This window comes from Macaca mulatta, chromosome 7, assembly GCF_049350105.2.
Source record: "Macaca mulatta isolate MMU2019108-1 chromosome 7, T2T-MMU8v2.0, whole genome shotgun sequence".
In the NCBI taxonomy this organism is placed as follows: Eukaryota; Metazoa; Chordata; class Mammalia; order Primates; family Cercopithecidae; genus Macaca; species Macaca mulatta.
Genome location: NC_133412.1, coordinates 156,297,112 through 156,315,230, shown reverse-complemented (window position 1 = coordinate 156,315,230; position 18,119 = coordinate 156,297,112). Strand labels below are relative to the sequence as shown.

The following is an 18,119-nucleotide window of genomic DNA, read 5'->3' as shown; positions in this document are numbered from 1 at the left end:
TATTTATGTTTCTAATAACACATTTCTCATTTTTGTCTGAGACTTCATCATAATGGCCTTTATCCTTCATGTTTATAATAACATTCTGTTCGGGATTACTTAGGTATTCTCTGAAAATTGAGGCTTTCTATCTGAGCCCTCACTAGTATCACTCTTAACAGTCTGTTCATAGCAACATAAGCTTTTTCTAAACTGCACTTCAAAACTCATCCAGTCTCTACACATTACCCAGTTCCAAAGACTTTTCACATTTTAGGTATTTGTTACAGCACCACCTCCCTTTTTCAATACTGATTTTTTTTGTTGTTGTTTGTTCATAGTTTGTTTAGGCAGTTATAAGAAAATGTCATGGACTGAGTATCATTTTTTTTAATGGTGAAAAGATATATATATATATATATATATATATATATATATATATATATATATATGTATGTATGTATTTAGAATTAGGCAGCTGGACTCAGTTTAGATGATCCCAATTTTGTTGGCAACATCCAAAGCATGGTAATCAGGAGCCAGTTGAACATATGCGTTCTTCTCTCCATCAGGCCGAATCAGGGTGTTGACCTTGGCCACATCAATGTCACAGAGCTTCCTCACAGCCTGTTTGATCTGGTGCTTGTTGGCTTTAACATCCACAATGAACACAAGTGTGCTGTTGTCTTCTATCTTCACTGCAGACTCAGTGATCAGCGGCAAGTTGAGGATAGCATAGTGGTCAAGCTTGTTTCTCCGGGAGGGGGCGCTCTTCCGAGGATATTTGGGCTGCCTCCGGAGTCGCAGTGTCTTGGGCCGCTGGAAGGTGGGTGACGTGAGGATCTCCTTTTTTTGTGTGGCTGTGGACACCTTTGAACATTGCCTTCTTGGCCTTTAAAGCCTTCGCTTTGGCTTCGGCTTTAGAAGGGGCAAGAGCTTCCTTCTTCAATTTCGGCGCCATCTCGTGAAAAGGCTGGATTGGGTATCTTATAAGCCACTCTTATGTTTCACCATTCTAGGGTTCCCCAAAATCAAAGCACTGGCAGATTCAGTGCCCAGTAAGGGCCCATCTCATAAATAGATGGTTCATTCTGGGATATCTTTTACAAGGGCAGTAATTTCATTTATGAGAGCTCTGACTTCATGACCTAAATACTTCCCAAAGGTTCTGCTTCCTGGTACCATTACATTAGTGATTGGATTTCCATCAAATTTGGGGAGGGGTACAAATATTCAGACCATATTATTTACTATGCCAAAACTAGTAAAACAAATGATACCATTTTAACTGTCTAAAAGTGAGGAAATGTCTATCTTTCATAACTGTTTTTTATAGCTACATTTTATAACATGTGATGAACTAATATGAAGCAAACAAATGTGATTATGTAAAACAACATGAAAATCGGTTAGAATAAAATATTTTAGTGCATGAAACTTATTTTTATTAATATATTGACTACTTAAAATAGATTTTCACATTTACAGAATGAGGAAATATGAAAAATAATAAAAATAATTTTTCTTAATAAAAGGCATCCAAATTGTAAAAGAGGGACTCAATTTACCTTTTTTTGCTGATGATATAATTGTATACTTAGAAAACACTAAAGACTTCTCCGAAGACTCCTAGACTTAATAAACGATTTCAGTAAAATTTCAGGACGCAAAATCAACATACAAAAATCTGAAACATTTGTAAACACCAGTTACATTTAAGCTGAGAATCAAACTAAGAACTCAATCCCATTTATAACAGCCTCTAAAAATATAAAATACCTCGACATACATTTAACCAAGGAAGTGAAATATCTCTACAAGGAGAACTACAAAACACTTATAAAAGAAATTGTAGATGACATGAACAAATACAAAAACACACCATGCTCACAGATTGCAAGACTCAATATTGTTAAAGTGACCATAAAGCACAAAGCCATCTACAGATTCAATGCAATTTCTATAAAATTACCAATGTAATGTTTCATAGAATTAGAAAAAACAGTTCTACAGCTCAAAGCCAAAACAATCCTCAGCAATTAGAACAAATCCAGAGGCATCTAATTACCTGACCTCAAATTATAATACAAGGCTATAGTAAATAAAACAGCATTATACTCATAACAAAACTAGACATACAGAACAATGAAACAGAATAGAGGACCCGGAAATAAAGCTGCATACCCTAAATCAACAGATCTTTGACAAAAATCAACAAAAATAGACAATGGGAAGAGGACACCCTATTCAGTAAATGGTGCTGGGAAAATTAGCTAGCCATATGCAGAAGAATGAAATTGGACACCCTCATCTCTCATCCTACACAAAAGCATTTCCTCATTAAAATTAACCCAGGATGGATAAAGACTTAACTGTAAGACCCTGAAACTATAAAAGTCCTAGAAGAAAACCTAGGAAAGACTCTTCTGGATTGGCCTAAGCAAATAATTTATGACAAAGACCCCAAAAGCAAATGCAACAAATCAAAACAAAAAAAGGGTTTTAAACTAAAAAGCTTCTGGAGAGCAAAAGAAATAATCAATAGTATAAGCAAATAACCTACAGAATGGAAGAAAGTATTTGCAAATTATGCCTCTAGCAAAAGTCTAGTATTAAGATTCTATGAGGAACTCAAACAGCTCAACATAAAGAAAACAAACAACTCAATTAAAAACTAGGCAAAGGACATGAACAGATATTTTTCAAAAGAAGACATACTGTGGGCAACAGACACATGAAAAAATACTCAACATAAATAATCATCAGAGAGATGCAAATTAAAACCATGATGAGATACATTCTAACACTATTCGGAATGGCTATCATTAAAAAGTCAAAAACAACAGATGTTGGCATGGACTTAGATAGAATAGAACTTTTTTACACTCCTGGGATTGCAAATTACAACCTCTATGGAAAATTGTATTGAGATTTTTCAAATATCTAAAAATAGAACTACCATTCAACCCAGCAATCCCATTACTGGATATCTACCCAAACAAAAGAAATAATTACATTAAAAAAAGATAAATGTACTCTTATGTTTATCACAGCACTGTTCACAATAGCAATGTCATGAAACCAATCTAAGTGTCCATTAGTGGTTGATTGGATAAAAAAAATGTGGTATGTATATACCATGAAATATTATGCAGTCATAAAAAGGAATAAAATAATGTCCTCTGCAGTAAAATAAATGCAGCAGCAGGCCACTATTCTATTCTGAGTAAAATAACTCCCAAACAGAAAATCAAATACTACATGTTCTCACTTACATATCAGAGCTAAACAAAGGATACCTATGGACATAAAGATGGAAATAATATACATTGGGAACTTCAAAGGGAAAAGGATAGGAGGGGGTTAAGAGTTGAAAAATTACCTGCCAAGTACAAAGTTCACTATTTGGATGTGGGTTACACTAGAGACCTGCCCACCATGATGTGATAGACCCATATAATAAACATGTGCCTGTAGCCTCTGAATATAAAATTTTAAAAATAATAATTTGATTAAAAATATACACAATTCAATTTTATCCTCTAAAATTGTTTTTAATATAGTTGATATTTTATCTTTCTAAAAAATGTCTAATATACCAGAAAAAATGATAAGAAGAAGCAATATTTGTGATGAGCTGATTAAGTTTAGAAGATAAACTTACAACAAGCCACCTTTCCACAGCAAATGGTTCTTGGATAAATGCCACGCCCTTGTCTCCTTCCTTTGGATTTTTGCCACACTAAGACTCAATAGAAGCTGTAAGTTTTGAACCTGGCCAATTGCTTAGTTCCTTTTAACTTTGCTTATTTAAACAGAAACTACATTCCATAATGAATATATTTTTGCGAAGTCCTTCCTGTAGGGAATGTGTTGGGCAAACAACATTAACAGCTTTGGAGTTCTGTTTTGAAGTACTTTGATTTGCTTAATATAGTCCTATAAATTATCTCAGTTTAACATTAGGGTTCTGTATTTCCCTAATTTTGGAAGGATTGACAGAATTCAAAGCCAGTCTTCAGAATTAAGATAGTCACACACTCTATGTGTTCGGGAACTTTTTTCTTTCTATGTATTTGTTACTTTCAGGAAATTTCAATATAATTATAGTATTCAGAGGTAGTGCACAAGGCTTTAGTCTATTGCCTAGCTCTCAGGGGATCTTTGAAGAAGTAAATTAGTCACAGTTGCACGTCCCTTCAGAAACATTGTTCTTATGTATGTATTCAGATTTATAATTGAATATTTGAAAAATAAATAAGTGTTTTATTAACCCAATACCTTTGATGTTTTCTAGTAGCCAACAGGAAAGAGAAAAAATTTAGTTTTGTCACAGTTTCCAGTAAACCTAATGAGGAATTGTGGTACCATGAGAAATAATGTCAAGTACTAGGTATTCAGACATAATGATGATTTAACACTATGTTTCTGAAATAAGGATATTTGCAGTGTGAACATCACAATAGTATTTTATATTATTCTTATGCTACTTCACTTAGATTTTTCTTTTTATATTAATTTTATTGATACATATTAAGCATACATAGTTTGGGGGTACATGTGATAATTTAATACATTCATATAATTTGTAAAGATTAAGTTAATGTACTTAGGAAATCCATCACCATAAATATTTGTTTTTTCTTTATGTAAGAACCATCTTAATTCTTCTCTTCTAGCTATTTTGAATTGCACAATAGATTATTGTAAACTATAATCACCCCACTGATTTATCAAACACTGCTTTATTTTTTCTATCGAACTATATTTGAACCCATTAATCAACCTGTCTTCATTCCCCGCTCTGTTTCTTGGTCTCTGGTAGCCACATATTTACTCTCTGTATTCATGAGAACCACTTTTTTGTTTAGCTCAAATATGAGTGAGAAAATGCAATATTTGTCTTTCTGTGCTTGACTCATTTCACTTAATGAAATGGCTTCCGGTTTCATTCATGTTTCTGCTAATGACAGTATTGCATTTTTATTTGTGGCTGAGTAAGCAGTATGTATACATATCACATTTTCTTCATTCATTCATTGGTGGTCACTTAGGTTGATTCTTCATTTTGGCTGTTGTGAATAGGGCTACAGTAAACATGAGAGTGCAGATGTCTCTTCAATATATTGATTTTCTTTCTTTAGGTTATACTAGTAGTGGAATTGCTGGATCATATAGTAATTCTATTTGTAGTTTCTGAGGAGCCTCCATACTGTTCTTCATAGTGGCTGTACTAATTTACATTTCTACCAACAATGTATGTGCGTTCTTCTTTCTCTGCATCCTCACCAGCTTCTGTTACTGCGTGTCTTCTTATAAAGTCCATTTTAACTGGGGATAGATGGTATTTCATTGTAGATTTGATTTTCATTTCTGTGATGATTAGTGATATTGAACACTTTTTCATATACCTGTTTGTAATTTGTGTGTCTTCTTTTGAGAAATGTCTATTCAGATGTTTTGACCACTTTAAAATCAGATCATTATTACTACATTTTGCTATCGAGTTATTTCAGCTTCTTATATAATCTAGTTGTTAATCATTCGTCAGGCAGGTAGTTTGCAAATATTTTCTCCCATTCTCTGGGTTGTCTCTTCACTTTGCTGATTGTTTCCTTTGCTGTCCAGAAGTTTTTTAGCTTGATATTATCCCATTTGTCTATTTTTGCTTTGGTTGTCTGTGCTTTTGAGGTCTTAACACCCCACCCTCAAAAAAACAAGAAACAAAATATACCCTAACCAGTGTCCTAGAGCACTTCTTCAATATCTGTGATTTATTTAGAAACTCAGTATATACCTTGTTTAAACCCTTTCTCAGTCACTCAGACTTCTTTTTTCATTGGATAGATGTAATAACAATTCAGTGATAATTGACTAGATTGATTACACTATACCCCAAATTCAAGTAAAATAAATATATTTAATTACTTTTAAATAATCATCACCAATGTGAGCTAACAGATATTCACCAAAAGTGAGGTATGTTTCAGGGTAGCATGAACTCTGATTTTTGACCTTTTACTATTCTACACTTTGATTCAATGATTTGTATGATTGCACTGAAACTACTTCAAAATATTGCATATATGAGTAATACAATTATGACTATAATAGATGCCAAAATTGAAAACAAAACTGTATTTGCTGGTGAAAGAGAAGAGATTAATATAATCAATTAAATTTGATGAAGACAAACATAATATGAATGAAAGAGACAGTATTCATTAAACATTATTAGATGTGAAACACAATACTGAGAGTTTTTATATAGGTTTTCTTATTTAATTCTTACTACAACCCTGGAATATGGAATGTGTATTACTATTATCCATGTTTGATACATTTGGAGGTCAAAGGATGAAGTACCTTTCTCAAAGTCACAAATTCAGGTTTTGAATGTAGTATAATTTCAGAGTATCTCATCTGCTTTGTGCAATAGTGCCCTCCTAAAAGCATATGCTGTGGCCTAAGTAACCAATCAGACTATAATAATAAGATGAAAGATAATCATTAGGTAATGGTACACATAAAAATGACTTGGGACTTTATAGAATAGTAAATAAAATGTTAGTAAATGGTGATAACTATAGCATCAAAAATTAAAGTGATCTTAGATAGTAACTAACTAGAACTAAAATTCAACTGGGGCCACAGCTAGCACATTAGAACACTTCGGTGAGAATTCAGAAAAGAAAAAGAAAGTGCCACTCCAGGCAGGTTGAGTCACAAAATACACCTCTACTTGATAGACCAATAATGATAAAGTGTCCCCTCCAGCAGACCAACTAGAAAGACACGCTTACTCTAGGGTGAGAACCATAGCCAATTATTGAAGAGATAACCAATGATCATTTGCTCCATTTTAACCCTCACTATGTAATGCTAAATAGTTTTTACCATATTTGTATAGATTTAATTTGATATTTAGTGTGGATAGACATCTAATTTAACTTTTTATTTAAGAATATCCTTTTTTTTTTGTCCGTAACATTTGTTAACTAGTTTGTCCTTTCCCTAAAGATCCACAACAGGTGATATAATTTATGATCCCAACTGACAGTTTTGAGAGTGCTGATTGCTAAACTAAGTCAAGGCAACTGATCTAAGCTAGATGAAAAATAAAACTAGGATAAATGTTTACTCTACTTTTGGATCAGAGACTATGTATATTACTCCTTTAGTTTATTTGTGCTTGCAGTGATTTCACCCTGTCTGAATTAGTAACGCCTCAGTGTTCCCCAAGAGGGAACCAAAATGGTGAAGTACTACATTAACAGGAGGAACTGAAAGAAAGAACCTCAAAATGCCTAAGGAGCTGACTGGTGAAGGTGTTTCTCTCCCAAAACCATTCAATAAAGACTGCAGGAGATGGTTCTTTCTCAAAGTGTAACGACAGTACAAGACTTCAAGGAACATACAAAACTAAGAAAACATGATGTTGCCAAAGAAACATGGTAATTCTCTAGTTACTAACCACAAAGAAATGGAGATCTATGAACTTCCTGACAAAGAATTTTAAGCAATTTTTTGAAGGAAGCTTAGTGGGGTATAAGAGAACACAGACAATTCATTGAAATCAGGAAGATAACACATAAACAAAATCAGAAGTTCAAGTTCTGTTTCTATACATTAAATACAAACTGCCAGAAAAAGAATTTAAGAAAACAATACCATTTACAGTAACATAAAAAATATTTAGGAATATATTTAATCAAGGAAGTAAAAGTTCTATACACTGAAAATTATGACATTGTTAAAAGATATTGAATAAGAAACAAATAAATGGAAAGATATCACCTGTTTGTGGATTGGGAAAATTAATATTGTCAAAATATCTACAGTACTAAAGCAATCTACAGATTTAATTCAAATCCTATAAAAATTTCGCTGGCATTTTTCATATGAAGAGAAAAAAATTACAAAAATTTTATATGAAAACAAAACACACAAAGTAGCTAATACAATCTTAAGAAAGAAGAAAAAGGTGGAATCATCACACTTTCTGATTTCAAATTTTAAGGCTTATTAATCAAAACAGTATGATACTAACATAAAAATAGACGTATATTCATACATATATACATATACATGTGTATGCGTATGTGTGTGTGTGTACATACACACATATATGTACTGGTATATATACTGGTATAAAAACAGATACATATGCATACATATATACATATACATGTATGCATGTGTACACACACACACACACACACACACATATATATATAGTGGTATAGTCTATTCTAAAATAGAGAGCCCAGAAATAAACCCACAAATCTGCAGTCAATAATCTCCAACAAAGATGCCAAGAATACACAAAGGGAAAAGGAGGGTCTCTTCAATAAATGGAAAAACCAGATATTCATATGCAAAGGAATGAAATTGGATCTTTACCTTACACCATACACAAAAATCAACTCAATATGAATTAAACACTTAAATGTAAGACTTGCATTGATAAAACTCCCAGGAGAAAAACACAAGGAAAATGTTTGCTATGTTTGAAATGATTTTTGTAATCTAACATCAAAAGCATAGAAAATATAAGCAAAAATGAGAACATGCAACTACATCACATTAAATCTTTCAAACAGCAAGAAAAAAAATCAACAAATGACAATGGCACTTCCAAAATGAAAGAAAATATTTACAAATCATATATATATATGTGAATTAATATCAAAATACATAAGAAATTCATACACTCAATAGCAATATACCAAATTACCTGATTAAAAAAATATAGACAAAGGACCTGAATAGACATTTTTCCAAAGAAGACATACAAATGGCCAACAGATACATGAAAAGGTGTTCAACATCAATAATCATGATGGAAATGTAAATTTAAACTTCAATGAGCTATTACCTGACGCCTACTAGGATGGCTATTATCAAAAAGACAATACACAAAGTTGATGAGGATGTGGAGAAAAGGGAACTCTTACATATTGTTGGTCAGAATACAAATTATTAAAACCAGTATAGAAAAAAGTAGGAAGGTTCCTCACAAAACTAAAAATAGAACTATTATATGATCCAGCGGTCTTGCTACTGGGTACATATCCAAAGGACATAAAATCACCATCTTGAAGAGATATCTGCACTCTCATCTTTATTGCACCATTAATTTACTGTACAAGTCAAGTTATGAATGCAATCTTAGTGCCCATACACGATGGGATTTAGCATGGCTGTGATATAATTTAACAATGTATATGTATGTAAAATAATGACATTATACACCTTAAATACACACAATTTTTATCAATCATACCTTAATAAAGCTGGAAAAGTATACCAGTAGTTATTAAAATTTAATAGTTTTCCTCATTTATTAAACTTTTTTATAGAAGCAAAGAGTATGTGATCTTTTAACATGTCATTTGTAGAAAAAATTAAAATAGGACATATCCAATGTTTATTTGGTTGCCTACAAAGATCACAGTTACATTAGAGAAAATAAAAGCATCCAAAAATAACAACAAAAACAAAGAAAAACTGACAGAGTGGAATGAATTTTGTATGCATCTAATGTTCTACCAACTTCAACCCAAAGCTGGTAGACAACTGTTGACATCTATTAACCAGTTTGTTATGGCTTCAGTCTTAAGTGGCTAGGCACCATTCAATTCATTATGTTACCTTTAATTAACCCAAAAAGCCAGTGAGATAAAAAAAAATCACTGCATAAAATGTTTTCCATCTCACATTTGCCATGTCATAGATAATACTTTTTTTTTCCCTTTGCCTATGGAGGTGAGTTCATTTAATTTCAAAAAAGACTTAAGATGACCAAATTTTTAAATGACTGACAATATTAATTCTGCTTTGGTAAGTCAGTTACAACTGACTTCCGTTTTGGTAACCGGATTACAGTTGATTTATTCGACAGTGGCATGCAGAAATTGTAAAAGAGAGGTGCTCCTTTATTATTTTATACCAATTTTATTTAAATTCAGGTACATTTTATTTTATTGTGCTCTACTTTATTGAACTTTGCAAACACTGTATATTTTTACAAATTAAAGATTTGTGGCAACCCTGCATAGAGCACATATATCAGCACCATTTTTTCCAACAGCATGCGCTCACTTCAGGCCTCTCTTTCATATTTTGATAATTCTCACAGTATATTCAAATTTTTCATTACTATTATGTCTGTAATGGTGATCTGTGATCAGTGATCTTTGATGATAGTATTGCAATAATTTGAGGGCATCACAAACAACACCCATATGAGATAGGGAACTCAGCTGATAAATACTGTCTGTGTTCTGACTCTTCTACTGACCAACCCTCAAGCCATTTCTCCATTGTCTTCAAGCCTTGCTATTCCCTGAGACACACAATGTTGAAATTATGCCAACTACCTATCCCACAATGGTCTTTAAGTGTTTAAGTTACAGGAAGAGTCACACATATTTCTTTAAATCGAAACCTAAAAATGATTAAGCTTAGTGAGGAAAACATTGTCAAAAAACAAGATAGGCAGACAGCTAGGCCTTTTGCATCAAACCGTCAGCCATGCTGTGAATGCGAAGAAAACTTTCATGAAGAAAATGCTAATTTAGCGAACACCAAAATGATAAGAAAGTGAAACAGCCTTATTGCTGATATGGAGAAAGTTTGAGTGGTTTGGATAGAAGATCAAACCAGCCACAACCTTCTGTTAAACCAAAGTCTAATCTAGATCATAACCCTAATCCTCTTTAATTCTATGAAGGCTGAGAGAAGTGAGAAAGCTGTAGAAGAAAAAATTGAAGCAAGCAGATGTTGGCTCATGAGGTTTAAATAAACAGACCACCATATCCATAACATAGAAGTGCAAGGCAAAGCAGCACATGTTGGGGTAGAAGTTGAAGCGAGTTATCCAGAAGATCTAGGTAAGATAACTGATGAAGTTGACTACACCAAACAGCAGGTTTTCAATGAAAACGAAATAGCCTTATGTTGGCAGAAGATGCCATCTAGGTCTGTAGGTAGAGAGGAGAAACCAATGCCTGGCTTCAAAACCTCAAAGGACAGGCTGACATTCTTGTTAGGGGCTCAGCCAGCTGGTGAATTTAAGCTGAATCCAATGTTTATTAACCATTTCAAAAAGCCTAGGGCTATTAAGAATTATATTAAATCTATTCTGCCTGTGCTCTATAAATGGGACAACAAAACCTGGATGACAGCACATCAGTTTATAGCATGGTTTACTGTATATTTTAAGCCCACTCTCAAACTTAATACTCAAAAATAAAACAAAGTAGATCTCTTTAAAAATATTACTGCTCAGTGACAATGTACGTAATTACTCAAGGGCTCTGATGCAGATGCACAAGGAGATGAATGTTGTTTCCATGCATTATAACGCAATATCTGTTGTGTAGCACACACATCAAGAAGTAATTCTGACTTTCAAGTCTTATAATTTAATAAATATATTTTGCAAGGCTGGATAGATGATCAAAGCAGCCAAAACAAGCAGCTGCCATAGAGAGTGATTCTTCTGATGGATCTGGAAAAGGGAACAGAAAAGCATCTCAAAAGGATTCACTATTCTAGGTGCCATTAAGAACATTTGGGATTAATGGGAAGAGGTCAAAATAGCAACTTTTACAGGAGTTTGGAAGAAATTGACTCGAGCCCTTATGGATGACTTTGGAGGTTCAAGACTTGAGTGGAGGAAGTAACTTCAGATGTTGTAAAAATCACAAGAAAACTGGAATTTGAAGTGAAACTTTAAGATGTGACTGAATTGCCGCAATCTTATGATAAAACTTGAATGATGTGAGTTTCTTACTATGCATGAATTTACTCTTGGTGAAAATGTTGTGAACGTTGTTAAAATTACAAAATTACAACCAAGGATTTAAATATACATAAACTTAGTTGATAACACAGTGGCAGGATTGAAGAGAATTGACTCCAGATTCAAAGATCTACTGTGGGTAAAATGCTATGAAACAGTATTGCATGCTACCCAGAAGTTTTTCATGGAAGAGTCAATTAAGTAGCAAATTTTACTGTCATGTTAAGAACTTGTCACAGTGACCACAGTCTCAGCAACTACTACCCTGATCAGTCAGCAGTCATAATTGTTAAGGAAAGATCCTTCAGGAGTCAAAGGATTATGACTTGCCGATGATTCGGTCCATTGTTAGCATTTTTAGCTACTTTCTAAATTAAGGCATGTACTTTTTTTGACATACAGTATTGCTCACTTGATAAACTATAGTATGTCTAGTGTAAACATAAGTTTTACATGCACTGAAAAAAATAAGAAATTCATGTGATTTGCTTTCTGTTACATTTGCTTTACTGTGGTGGTCTGGAACAGAACCCCCAATATCTCTGAAGTATGCCTGTAATTAAGTTAGTTATTTTTAGCATCTTTCTCATTTACAGTAGAAATAGAAAGTATAAAGCCACATGTATTTTATTCATTTTCATATGCCCAGAAACAAGCATGCTGTGTTTCACATTGAAGGTTTTAATACATCATTTTTTAAAAAGAGATTAAACTGGATTACCACAAACCAGTCTAAAATGCTATTCAGGTATAATGGAAATGCACATGTTATTAATCAGCAGATCATGTTAATCTATGAGGATACAGGTGTTAAGAACCACCCATAAAAACATCCATTGAAGTGCATTACATAAAAAATAGGGACAAAATGATGAATGTAGAGTTAACAACCAGCAGAAAAGATTCAAAATGGATTTAAAATCCACGTCTGAGGGCATTTCTTTTATTCAAAGAAAAACATTTTATATCAGAGATTTCCAAAAGTTTTCCCTTTGGCACCAGTCAATTCAGTTCTACAATATCAAAGACTTCCAAGGATAGCTAGAAAAAACGAATTTGTGTAATCAGCCAGCAAAAGCTGCCTGGCTGTGCAATGTAAACTCTGTATTATACTAAGAAAGGAGCTTCTACAAATGAAAGGCATGTCCACTCACTGAAAAATACATTCTCCATTTTCATTTAAATACATTTATAATTTTATTTATAATTTTATACATTTATAATTTATAATTTCCAAATACATTTATAATTGTGTATTACAGTTAGAAGAAATATTTTATTTTTAAAAGCACTTAAAATTAAATATTGGCATATACTTTATCAACCACTACTGATAAATGGAAGATGGTATAAAAAGCACAAATATACTCTTGTATATTCTGTGACTTCAGCCTAGCCAACTCCTGAGGTCCGCATTAACATCTAGATGCTGGGATTTTGTTGGTTTGTATGAATGTGGCCTGATCATTTCATTAATGACTTTAAATTTATTCAAGACAGTTGTATATTTTATGAGTCATCTTTTTATCAATTGAGCATTCAACAATTATGCATAATTTATCTCCTAGTAATACTTAACTAAATTACATAAAAAGTACACTTTAGTTTTGAAATATTTGGGAAACATGAAGCATATCTGAAGGAAAACAAATTTTCAGGAGATTTACTCAAGAAAATTGCTATGGTCACACATGGTTTTTGGCATGCCAAAACCATCTTGATGAGTTAATTTACTTAAGATTTGTGTCTTTGTGAATATCATAAGTTTGCAGTTAGGCAAAAAGAAAAAGGTAGATGGTGATATAGATAGCCTCAGATGCACGTATAAGCTTTAAAACATGTTCTTTATACATTTTGATATAGGTAGCCAAGGTATCAAGTTGCAAAATAACTTTTTCAGTTATGTGATCTATGGACCCTATGGCTGGCAGCAGATGAAAATGTGAAGTCCAGAGTTTCAAATCATGTCAGCTGAAGAATCAACAGTGCCAGCTTTTGTAGAATGGGTGATAACTTTCATATACTCTTCCTTAAAAATTACAGTAAAAGAAAGCTGATTATCATTGGATATTCAAGTAAAGTTGTGTAAGAAATATATGTGTTTGTTTCTGCTTGCTGAAACTTAAAACACCACGGATTTCATTATAATTTGCCTAATTCCTCCTTCTGTTTGATAATAATACCTAGAAACAACCTTTGTTAATATTTCTGTCAATTATGCAGACAGTGGTAACCACATATTATCATATTTCTCCAGTTAATTCACTTTATGAGACAGAAAACATTCACTAGACATTTAATTTTCAGAAGTTCTTCCCAGTTAATATTGAAGGTTCTTACACTAATCAGATGCTGAACATATTCTATGGCAGTTCTTTTATGCCAAAGGCACAAAAATTCTCAAAAGCTACCAGGATGTTAAAACTGTTTATTTTTTTCCAATACTTGTATTTTGTAGATCAGGACAAGTCATCACTTTTAGCACGTGTTACTTGGCCCTTAAAAAAATGTCCCTCAGTGCTCTGGGAAAATAATAACTAAATATTTTTAAAAATCTAAAAACCTCCGCAAAATCTTCTTGTGGCCCATCTTATTACTTTTTTAAAAAAATAAGATGACCATACTATCCTAAGGGAAAATATCTTCTAGTAATTCATTTTTTTTTGCTAAAGTGGATACTGTTTAAATAGTCCTTCTAAAAACATAGCAAGCAGATTGTTGTTTCTATAGCAGTAACAGTACTATTTCAAGTAAAATAAAAATTAAATGTGTTCTAAATGATAGGGCACAGCTTTATTTTAAGTGGCTTGACTCTCAAGGTGTATGATGAGACTTGTTAAGGCTAGGCTTCCAAAGATACAGTTATTTAAAGGAAACTGGTTAGATGGATACAATATTCAAAAAAGCTCAGCATTATGTACTCATTCATTCATTCATTCATTCAATCAGTAAGGCCTTCAGTTGTTCTTCTAAGAGTGGGTGGAGGCTTTTTCTTCTTGACACTTACATTCTAGTAAGGAAGAAAGAAAAAAATAAAAAGTCAAAGAAACAAATTCATAAATACATAATGCCAAGTAGCAATAAATAGTAGGAAGAATAGAGAATGAATAAGAATAGTGAATAGAGATTAAACATAAGTGACTATTTGTGACCAAATGGATAAGGAAAGAAGTTGCTATGTGAGCAGAGATATACGTGTGGCAAGAAGGTGAGACATGTATTTCTAAGGAGAAATAAGTTGAAAATATGCTTAACATGTTTGAGAAAAAGCAAAGAGGCAAAAATGGTTAAACATGTCAAGAGAAAAGAGAAAAATAAGGCATAAATTTTGAAGGCAGCAAAAACCAGATCATATAGAAGAGAGTAGTTCATGGAAAGGAGTTGGAACAATTTAAGAGATTTAGAAACAAGACTTTTATATTAAAATAATCACACTGACTATTGTATGGAAGAATATGCTATGGGCAGAAACAAATATGGCAGAAGTAGGACAAACTAGGAGACGATTACATAATCAAGGCAAGAGATGAAGGATGGTGGCTTGATCGGAGGTAGTAGTAGTGAAGCAAAGAAAATATATTTGGGATATATTTTCAATGTGGTGTCATTTCCTACAATTGAAAACACTTGGAAAATAACAGAGATGAGTGCAAAGGTCAAACGTTAGGCAAAAGCCATATTAAGGTTATGTTTGTTAAGATATATGCCTATTAGACATTTGAGTAAGAACGTAAAAAGGATAGATAGATATTTAAGTATAGAAGAGAATCCCATGCAATAAATTAAAATTTGGAAGTCTTGAATATTTTTAAAGCCACACATCTCAGGAAAATGAATGAAAAGAGACGGAAAGATGTCTAAGTTGGGAGCCCGGGAGCACTGCAACATTCAGAGGCTGCAAAGAGAAGGAGGGCTCTTCAAAGGATATTGATACAGAGAAGTCAGTGAGATTGGAGGAAAGCTATGAGAATGTGGTGAACCTAAAATCACGTTTAAAAAAGTTAGTGTTTAAACAAGGATACCCTGATTAACTGCTGAAGAAATGTCAAGCAACATGTCCTGTGAATTGGTCACTGGGTCACTGGGCTTGGCAGCATGGAGGCATTAATAAGGTGATTTTTCTCGGAGTTTAGTGGGAAGAAAAATCGGACTGAAGCAGTCATCCAAAAAGCTGAAGAGTGAAACATTCAAAGTACATTTGTATTTTGAAACATTAGACTGTTCAAAGTACGTCCGAAACACAGCAATTGCAAATAGCATGTTATCATTAAAAGCATGAGCCTTTAATATAACATAAAACAGTTTGCGTTTTTTAAGTTTTCAGTAATCAACCAGAAAAACGATTATAATGTTAAATATGTTATGATGACTTTTGACCAAGAAAAATAAGCTCATATGAAATTGTAATTAATTTTAGGAATGCCAAATACAATCTTTAATCATGAAATAAGATAACACACAGGTGAAAGTTTAATTTAAGAATATTTTGAATCACTTTTATATATCATACATGACCAGATCCTTTAGGGAATGAACTATAAGAACAATCTCTTTCCTTTTTCAGTAATGTCTTCACTGTCTTCAAAAACGCAGTCGTTATGTTTCTTATGGTTGAAATATAAAGATTTTTAAATTTAAAATTACTTAGGCTTTCAATTGGCTTTTTTCATGGACTAACCCAACAAAGGTTTTAATATTTTTCTCAAAATGTATCTACTCCTTGATCAAACTAGCCCTTCTTTCTGGGCTAGTGTGAGTGTCTTTCCTACCATAATATTCATGAGGACATAGATTTTGTCCATAGAATTCAAACTCAGATTTCTTCTTCCTGACAGTTTCCATAATATTCATAGTCATGAGCTTTTGCTTTGTTCTATTGAGCTTCATTGTACGGTTCTTCATATTATCTTGCCACATTACTCTATCTACATGCCAGCATGCCTTGCTTCCCACCAGGGTGCAAGTCCTTCACTATATAAGTCTGTGTTCTGTTCAACCTTGCAACGATATTACTAGCTGACCCAATAGCCTACTTAGCATATAAGTACCTGAAAATGTTGTAAGAAGTATTTAATTAATTATTTATCTTGTGAATTCCTCAAGTGGCAGAAAAAGCAACGTGCCTACTCGTAATTTATTTGTTTCAATGGTCATAATAGATTTAGTAGTTTATTTTCAATTTAATATTATTTAATTGTTATTTGTATATTTTTGGAGTATTTCCATAATAGCCCAGAACAATACTGATAAAGTTTATTAAATGGAGAAATTATGGAGTCTCTGCTTTTGCTGATTTTCTTAGTATTTAAATATCTGTTGTTTCTTAATCTATATTTTCACATTTAGTTTTCTTATTTTCTCAGACAGATATTAAAATGTTTAAGACATTGTTTATTCAATAGCAATAGTAGTGATTAAAAACAGATTATTTCCAATTTAATATCTGTCAGATAAATGAAGAATCATGTAAGAAATAGCTGAAGTCACAATTGAACTACTATGCTATAGGTTAGTACAAATGAAATTCCAAAAAAAAAGTATGCCTGCCCTCACGAAGCATAAATTTATGTTGGAAAATTACAATACTGTAGTTGGATAGCAAATTTGCTCATAAAAATCAGATAAACAATTAAAATACAACATTTTTATCTTCAGAAATCTTCCTAATTGCTGGGAGGCAGTAAACTAGAATAATATTTTAAGAATCAATTAATGATATCTCAATTTTTCCTGATTTACATAGCATCATTTGAGTAAATATCCTGTCTCTTCGAAGGCAAATTACATGATGTGGCTGAAGTTATTCCCTGCTTTCTCTTCTCGTCTCAAAGATGGATTCTGGACCAAAGAGGAAGTATGGTTGTCCCGGGATTTAAAAGGCAGAGTTCAGGGGATGAAGATGAGGCCTCTTTCTCATACTAGTCCTTATGTGAGTCAGTCAGCTCCCCAGTGAAACTCTTTTGATCCTCCTATACGTGTGTGAGATGACTCCCAGAGTCTGTCACTGGCCTTCTTGATGACTGACATGCTGACGTTCACTCTCGGTGACATGCAGCCCATGATCTCCATGGTGAGAGAATAACCCAGTGCACAGCCCACCTCCCCTTGCTGACTGATTCATTTCAACTCTCGCTGGCACTGTATCACTTCAAGGTCTGACCGTGGTTCCCATTAAATCTTAAACCTTGATGGTTCACCCTACAGCTTTAGGACAAAAGCCTGCTTTGTCCCTCTGCAAACATATCCTTTCTGGACACGGACACCTCTCAACTACTCATTAATCAGTTACTTTACACTTTCCCCATCTCTCTGCAAACATATCCCTTCCGGA

At 33.1% G+C, this 18,119-nt stretch overlaps 1 pseudogene; it reads right to left on the bottom strand.

Annotated features, from left to right (window-relative positions):
• Positions 1–456: 456 nt before the first annotated feature.
• On the bottom strand, positions 457–940 carry LOC709043 (large ribosomal subunit protein uL23 pseudogene; annotated as a pseudogene).
• Positions 941–18,119: the final 17,179 nt, after the last annotated feature.